Consider the following 9,258-nt stretch of genomic DNA (forward strand, 5'->3'; position numbering starts at 1 on the left):
ACCAACCCAACCATTCAAGCTAATAAATAAAAATTGATTTACGTTGTGTGGTCAATTGAACAAGTTACATCTTTCAATTAATTATTCTTTCCACGTAAGGTCTTGTTTGTTATAAAAAAAGTCAGTGTCACGAGCGGGATTCGAACACACGACCTTTGGCACCTTGCTCTACCACGACCTTTTGTGACTCCGATCCTCTCGGACACCAACTCTCCATCTCAACCTACAACCTGCTCTCCTTTTGCCATGTTCAATGTGTTCTAATAAATAAATTCAATCTCACTATACACAAATGAGTAGAATCTACTCAAGTAAGGTGGTGGAGTACTTGATAATCCTCTATTACCCGGTAATCATGCAGCATAACTAACCTAGGAAGAACTCGCAAGTTTGGTATGTCACGTTTCGCTTTACTTGGTAGACCTACATGATCAGAAACGACCAACATACAGTCTTATAATCTCAAAAACCCAATGGAGAAATATCAATAAATTTATAGTTCAATAAACAATTATTTTTCCGAAAAATTCGTTTTAAGTTCTGACCGTAAATGGCATCAGTAGTAGACATATTGCAGAACAAAACGTTTAAATAATGGCCAAAAACAATGGTGAGTTCAGTGGGTTAGCCATGGCTAATCCTACCTTTCGACTTTATGTTCCGCGAAAGCGGCTTAATAATGAAAGGGCTCCACCCCTTTTTCTGCAACCCCCAAGGACGGGACCACGACCTCAATCAACAGGACAACTGAATAAAGCAAAGAAGGGCTGGGCACACTTTTCTATTTATGCCGGCGCTGAATTGGCCGACGCTCTTTTACAGCCGAAACGACGGACCTTTGAATCGAAACCCTACAATAGAAGGGCGGGACGCACAATTAATTTTTTGCCCATCCCTTTTTTAAATCGATAAGGCAAATTTTTTCCTACAAAAACTGGAACATTAATTGGCATTTCAAAAGGAAGATTGGTTTGAAAAGTTAATCCGACCAAATCCGTGGCAAAAAATATTTACAAAATCTGTCATTAGATTTCCTTTTGAGATCTTCTGGATAACCAACTCGGTGTTCCAGATCAATTATGTCCGCCTATCCTCACTGGCTTTGTCTATCAGTCGCGTTTCACTTTTTTTCATTAAATAAGCGACACCAAACCTCAAAATCTTGTTCTAATCACTTGTGACGTGGGTGCTTTCCAATAATCCATTCTAGTTTAAAAATAACCAACCAACAACCGACCTCCGGTGATAATTAGATTGTACTCGATTTGGACATGAGAGGTTCTTTTTATTTTGACTACCAAAAAATACCGATCGTTGTTGAAAAAATATAAATTAAGTAAAAATATCACAATCTTCTTAGTGTAAAATGATTAGTTATTCTGCTTGCTGATGTTGGCATATAAAAAACAACCTACAAACAGTATAAACGGATTAAATTTGCATAAATAAGACTGAAGGACTCATCAAGTTTGACAAATCAGGTAACCATAGAATTGATGACCGAAAAAGATGGAATTTATCCTCTTTACTGTAAAATAGTTTAGGTAGTTTCTGTTCTTATTGTTCACTTATTTTTGTTTTCCTAGTTTTTTTGACCTTGCGTTTCCACATTAGCCGGATTACATTCAGTACGTTCCCTCATTAGTATTGAGAGTAAGATAAATAGATTAATGAATACATTTAAATAGAATAAATAATTAAATAAATAAACATAGTTTAATAAATAATTTATTTTTTTCCATTTATATATACAGGNTTGGCCTTATGATCTTGCATATTAGCCATGGTACGAATTTTTGTGTTCAAATTGGGGGTAATCGGGAAAAAAGGGCCAGAGGCGACGGTGGGAATCGAACCCACGACCGCGGCGTGAGAGTCTCTCATGCTAACCACTCGGCTACCGCGGTCCCCCTTTTTCCATTTATATCAACGACCTGCCCGACTCCATCCAGTCCTGTAACTATCACAGGCCGATGACTCCCAAATTTACATATCCTTCCACCCTTCCGATCTTCAGTCGGCCATTCTCAAGATCCAAAAGGACTTAAACTCCAGCATAAGAATTCCCTAGTCCTCAATCCGTCCAAATCCACCGCCATAATTATTTGGTCCAGGCAGCCCCTCAATTCCCTCCCCAGCATCCCGCCTCTCATGCTAAATAACCATCCCATTCTCTTCTGCCCCTCGGTTAAAAACTTAAGAGAAGTCTTTGACCAAACCTTTCCTGGCATCGTCACATTTCCGAAATTTCCCGCCATTGCATTGCCACCCTCAGCCTGTTTCCTGAGGGTCCTGGATTCTTTTACATTTCTCCACCCGCAAACTCCTTGAATCTTCCCTTATACTTCCCTTCTTCGATTATAGCATGTGGCATTCGGTGGTCTCTCGGAGGGGGCGTTATTGCATAAGATTCGTGTTCGGCATCCCACGGGAGACCCGGGAGTCGGGGTTGTATTCCCAACTTTCCTGGCTATATCCCTCCTTCCGTGCACTGTATTTCCTAGTTTGCTTTCTTTTCCAATCCATCCACACTCGTCGTCCTCCTTACATCACCCAATCCCTCCAATTCAAATCCTCACATCACACTCGTAACACCCGCTCATCCCCAATCTACCTTATCCTTCCGCAACATACAACCCATACCTTCGAAAGATCCTTTCTGATCCGAACCCCTAAACTCTGGAACTCCAATCCCATTTCTATTCGTCTGCCTCCATTTCCTCCTTTAAATCCCACCTGTATAATCACCTCTCTCCCTCCAAGCAGAGACCGTTAACATTTGATATTTTTGTTTAATATTCTTGTAATTTTTTCTTCTGACCTGCCTTACTGGTATACATTGTGCCAAGATTTGTATCTCATTTTACATTTAATTTCATAGATGGAACTTCCTTTATTTATTTCATGTATATCATTCTTAGGGAACACCAGTCCCAGAATAAAGTTATTTTTTCTTCTTTTAATTTACACCCAAATTAAATCATAAATTAAAAATTAAATACACAATTCAATTATATATACATAAATTTTGGGTTATCCCACAGCTATGTAGAAATTCTATCATGATACGGTATATCTGGTCATAATTTTGCAAAAGTAGGGATTTGTAATTTATTTGTTTGTCAATGTACTTCTTTGCGTATAATCTGCCAAACTAAATAATTTTCTCTTTCGAATATTTTTTGCAGTTCATAATGAGGTCTTCTACATCTTCCTCTGCATCCCAATTCTCTTTCATGGTCCACATAACTTCGTCCGTTTGTATTTTATAAAGATACACCCCACAAATGCCATGACCGGATCTAAGTCGGCTTATCATAGAGCAGTACTGTATTGACCAGGCCAGTTCATGGAACCAAGGTTTCTTGTTGAAATTTGGATTTATTGAGGTATAGAAAGCTCACTTCGGTGTAGAATTAATTGTTTTCTTAGTAGTCAGACACGTTTCGGCACTTTGCCTTCTTCAGTAGTTTGTCTTGGGTTATTCTGACTAGCATGCCCGTTTTCTAAGTTTGTTGCGTCATAGAAACTTACCAATGCCACCCGCGTCTGACACAAACCACCAAGCTACAAAAAATTGTTGTGTACATAAGCCTACAATAGTGCGTTTACAGAAAAAAACTTGACCAGGCCTGAACTCCCTACTAATAAAAATAATATATATTTTGAGGGTTTATAAAACAAAAGAGTAGTGGCAGAATTTTCCTTTTTATGCATAACAGGAAAAAAAGTAAATAGTAGTAGCTGACGATCAACTCATTGTAGCCGATGGGGAAGAAACGTAATAATGTAGAGGATATACTTTCAATTAATTAATTTTAATGTAAGGTCAATACCTTACATACCAATGTTGAAATAAAAATTTTAGTGTCACGAGCGGGATTCGAACCCACGACCTTCGGGTAAAAACGACGCTGCTCTACCATTTGAGCTATCGTGACTTCGATCCACTCAGACACCAACTCCCCATCTCAACCTACATTTGAATTTTCCCTCTTTTTTACCTTTTTTCAATTCATTCACTTTTTCATTTCAATAATACCTTACATAAAGATTAATTAATTGAACCGGACCAGGAAATATAATAGGGGTAACAAACATTGTTGCAGAACTGGAAATAAATCAGACAAGATTTGAAAGTATATATTCTTAACGAAATTTTTTGTAGAATATAACGCAGATCTACTTGCGGAATTAATTAACCATATGACTAAATTTTGGCCGCAGTTAAAAACGGAAAAAAATGGAAAATTTCATTGCTAATATATCAGGTTCAGCACAACAAAAAGCTGAAAATCCAGCAAAACTAAATTCTCTTTCATTTCCTTACAGCTCGAACTTGTCCCCTCAAATAAGAAAAGACAAGCACATCACCGATTTGCATATGGCATTAAAAGAATCAAATATACCTGAACAAATTATTCATACAATTTTAAATCGCTTTCAAGAGCCAAATACCTCTAGAGAAAAAAATGAAACAGGCGGAAACTCCCAAAAAATATAGTAGGCCCATACAGAAAATTACCGCATCGCACTTTATACATGGAAATTTCAATAAACAAGATTCATATCCAGGCTTTAGTGTACACATTGAGTCCACACAAGTCCAACACAAGATAGCTCCTCTGATAGTTCTACATATATACCCGATACACCACAAAATTATTAGTTAAGAATTTAATTTCGGGGATAATTAATATGATCAATCATGACCACTAAACAAATATGGATTAATTTATTTAAAAATATAGAAAATTGTATTTGAATACATAATATGAAGTGTAAGAGATACATAGTTAAATCATTTTTGGTTCGTAGAAATACCGAAAATCTATTTTTATAATTATGGCCAAAAAATTGCCAAAATTATGTATTGAGATTTCATATTGAGGTCCGCAGGGTGTTAAACTTGTGTTGTGGTCGTTTCCTTAAATTCTAACCGAATATGGTCAATCATGACCACTAAACAAATATGGATTAATTTATTTAAAAATATAGAAAAATTTATTTGAATACATATTATGAAATGTAAGAGATAAATAGTTAAATCATTTTTGGTTCGTAGAAATACCGAAGACCTATTTTTTTAATTATGGCCAAAAAATTGCCAAAATTATGTATTGATATTTCAGATTGAGGTGTGCAGGGTGTTAAACTTGTGTTTTGGTCGTTTCCTTCAATTCTCACCGAATATGGTCAATTATGACCACTAAACAAATATGGATTAATTTATTTATAAATATAGAAAATTTTATTTGAATAAATAATATGAACTGATAGAGATAAATAGATAAATCATTTTTGGTTCGTAGAAATACCGAAAACCTATTTTTATAATTATGGCCAAAAAATTGCCAAATTATGTATTGAGATTTCATATTGAGGTCTGCAGGGTGTTAAACTTGTGTTTTGGTCGTTTCCTTCAATTCTCACCGAATATGGTCAATTATGACCACTAAACAAATATGGATTAATTTATTTAAAAATATAGAAAATTGTATTTGAATACATAATATGAAGTGTAAAAGATACATAGTTAAATCATTTTTGGTTCGTAGAAATACCGAAAACCTATTTTTTTAATTATGGCCAAAAAATGGCCAAAATTATATATTGAGATTTCATATTGAGGTCTGCAGGGTTTTAAACTTGTGTTTTGGTCGTTTCCTTAAATTCTAACCGAATATGGTCAATTATGACCACTAAACAAATATGGATTAATTTATTTAAAAATATAGAAAAATTTATTTGAATACATAATATGAAGTGTAAGAGATAAATAGTTAAATCATTTTTGGTTCGTAGAAATACCGAAGACCTATTTTTTTAATTATGGCCAAAAAATTGCCAAAATTATATATTGAGATTTCATATTGAGGTCTGCAGGGTGTTAAACTTGTGTTTTGGTCGTTTCCTTCAATTCTCACCGAACTCGCTTAGATTAGATATGCAGAAGGAAGAACCGTTAATCTAACAGCACATTTTTCTTATTGTCGAGATTATCTTATCATTATCGTCTCTGGTAGACGTAATAAAGAAGACAGATACCAGGATGAATGGAAACGACCAAATTCATGAATGTTATGTTGGGAGATTTGCCTTTAGAAAAATCATTTGTAAAGCAGTAATCGAAACGTTTAAAAAATGATACACTGAATAGGACGGCGAAGCGCGAAACCATTCCGCACAACCTACCCGCTTTGCGGGTAGCTTAGAGCAGTTTTACTAATCTCATCCATCAATTCACAAGCCATGACTTTTCTTATTTAATTTCCTTTAATCCCCGTAATGAAGAGCTTTATTAAATTGGATTTAAATTTTATGAATAATTATTATATAGTGGTGTTCATTCAATCTCGTAAGATTGTTAAACATGACGCATCAGATGCCCAGATATCAGGGACAGGAATGCCGTTGTATTACGGATTGAGATAAATATTTAATTTGTTAACCAGATTAAAACGGGGTTTTAATCCGATCAATATTCAATCTAATAAAAGGACGTTTAACAGGTTTAATCTATTTTATAGAAGCCGAACTTCTAAACTTTTGTTTTAGAACCTTATGTGAATTTTAACAAAATCAAAAAATTATTCATTCTTTATATAATATAATTGTCAAAACTTTTATTATTAAACTTAACATAAGTAAAAACGATCGGAAACGTCAAAAACATCCTTTCGTAATATGCTTCTTTTATAAGAATCCAAAATTTATGGAATTAAAACCTTTTATTTTGTTAATATTCAAAATCCGTTAATTAAATTTTCCTTCAGTAAAAACATAATAATTTCTAATAAATTCTAATATAATTGGTAATAAAAATAAATTTCCCTTCGACGGCTCTTTTCACTTCAAAGAAGCCGACGCCTTATACAAAAATGTATGTTTTTCTATAACGACTTCCTTCCCACCCCTTCAAAATCCAACATCACACTGGCACTCTCAACACGACACACAAGCATGATACATCTACACAGAAAACAAACCTTTGAGTGAATAGGAATACTTTGATTGAATATAAAAAATATTTTGTCTTTGCATTGTATAAATTCACTTTTTTCCACATCCTACATGTATTTGTTAAATTTAAACAATGTTTGTAAATCCCAGGCCCTGAAGATGATCTCAATAAAGATCGAAACGTTGGCACGATAAAGAAAATGTTTTTCTGAAACCTACATCACACCAGACCGCATCTCACGATCTTTGAATAATCATCGATTAACGGTCACTAATCACACACAATAAAAATAAAACAAAAAATGCTACGGAAAGTAAATTCTACAAAATTGGCAATGTCCGTATTCATTTTTGAGCAGTTTAGATTGATTATTTTAATGCACATTGTAGTTAGAAATTATATTATAGCATTAATCATTTAGATACACTTATAAATCAGTTGTTGATTTTTTTCTGTGATGAGAAGATCAAGAAAACAAGAAATTGTCTGATAAGCAAATCGACGCGTTAACCAATGAAGCTTTATGTACGATAACAGTTTGACGATTCACGTTGTATATGCGAATCAGCAAAGCTGAAAATAAGCCAAAGACGATATATCAAGCTCAGTGAGATGTGACGCCATCGTTTTTTCATTCCGAATAATTGATAAAGTAATTAAAAATTAATTTTAATAATTAACAGCTAAGAAAGGGGGTAAGATAAAAATGAGCCAAATTTAAATTTAAATCGGTGCGTTTTTAACCTAAGTTGAGTTTTGAGGATTTAATAGTTCAACATTAATTGAACTAAGGGCTTTGACGGAAAGTTTTGACCCAGCAAGGTAAAATGTGCGCTTTTACTATATTTTTATTTAAATTATTAAATTCTGTTCACTTCCAAGAATATACAATATATAAAGAAAGGCATATTTTTTATTCCTTTCTTTAAACCTTACACCCATTGCACGGAAAAATTTTTTTGTTAGATTCCTCAAAGTTTAATACGTTATTATATGCTATCGATAATTGTATTAAGTGATTTTACTTCTATATTTGATAGTAAAAGCAAATAACTAAAACGAAAATGTCGGAATGTAGATTTTTATTTACTTTGAGCTTTCATTGAGTCTGCGGTGTGAATCTTTAATCTGGGCATTTCTGATCATCCTGATCTGCTCAATTTCCGTGATTTTGTTTCCCAGAATCTTTTCTCTATTTCACCGTCATCATACGGTTAACCTTTAATTTATTTTCAATTTACAAACGATTTAATACCTTTTTGGGGTATAATTTATATATATATATATATATATATATATATATATATATTGTCCTTTATATGAATATATTTGTCGTATTGACTATGTGAAGATTATCAGCTAAGATAATATATTTTTAAAAATCGATCGTGATAGCTTCGCATCGGATTCGCTTCATAAAAACATACTCAATAATCATATTCAAAACATTTATAATAATCAAAATATAAGAAATGTGTACGAAGAGGACCGAGGTGATCAAGAGGTTAGGGCAACTCGTATTGCCATGCTTGTTGTTTTGGGTTCGAATCTCGGCACAGCCCATTGTTTTTTAATTGAGAATGGGTTGACGGAAACGAGGGCGCGACACCGACTAATAAAGGGTGATTGAACGAATAACAACCCTGCTGTACGGTAGGAATTACGTTACTTTTACTTTACTTATCAAGCAAAGTTATCGTACGACTCGATACCATATCTGACTGCTACTCCCGACAAAATTTGCTTTTCTGTTAAATGATCTAGTTCTTGCAAAATCCTTATACCCATAGCGATAGCGGTCGTCGGTGGTCGCAAAGGTTCAGGCGTGAGACAACGCTTATTATTTTAGGGCGCTGACACACGGAGCGGTTTTGCTAGGTTGTGACACATGCAGCGGTATGATGTGCGTTTTGGCCGAAGCGGTTTTGTTTTCTCTCAGTTATTAAATGTATCCTACAGCAGTGCATATAAGCATTGAACGTCGCAAGGTGTTATTTTGCAGTTTTTAGCATAAGTCCCGTTTAATAAATATATTGTTCTGTAACTGTATGTAAGTTCGTGTATTAGTTACAGCCTTACAGACCATTCCCCCCATGCAGTACTTTTTTTTCTTTGATGAACATTCCATGGAACTGGCTACAAAGTGAAATCTCACAGTTATCTACATACTACATCTCGTTCGGTTTTCTTTTCCCTATGAAGTTTTGAAAAATAGTCTTTAAAAATAAATATTTAAGTTGATTTATATTTAGATGGGATCTCGGGTAGCCGAATAAGCCTGTCAGACTCTCGGC

At 34.3% G+C, this 9,258-nt stretch overlaps 1 non-coding gene across 1 annotated transcript; it reads right to left on the reverse strand.

Moving 5' to 3' along the window:
- Positions 1-3,868: 3,868 nt before the first annotated feature.
- On the reverse strand, positions 3,869-3,941 carry Trnak-uuu. Its single transcript has one exon. It is a non-coding gene; the product is annotated as a tRNA-Lys (tRNA).
- Between the last annotated feature and the right edge of the window lie 5,317 nt (positions 3,942-9,258).

This window comes from Cimex lectularius, unplaced genomic scaffold (genome assembly GCF_000648675.2).
Source record: "Cimex lectularius strain Harlan isolate CLEC.00 unplaced genomic scaffold, Clec_2.1 scaffold44, whole genome shotgun sequence".
In the NCBI taxonomy this organism is placed as follows: domain Eukaryota; kingdom Metazoa; phylum Arthropoda; class Insecta; order Hemiptera; family Cimicidae; genus Cimex; species Cimex lectularius.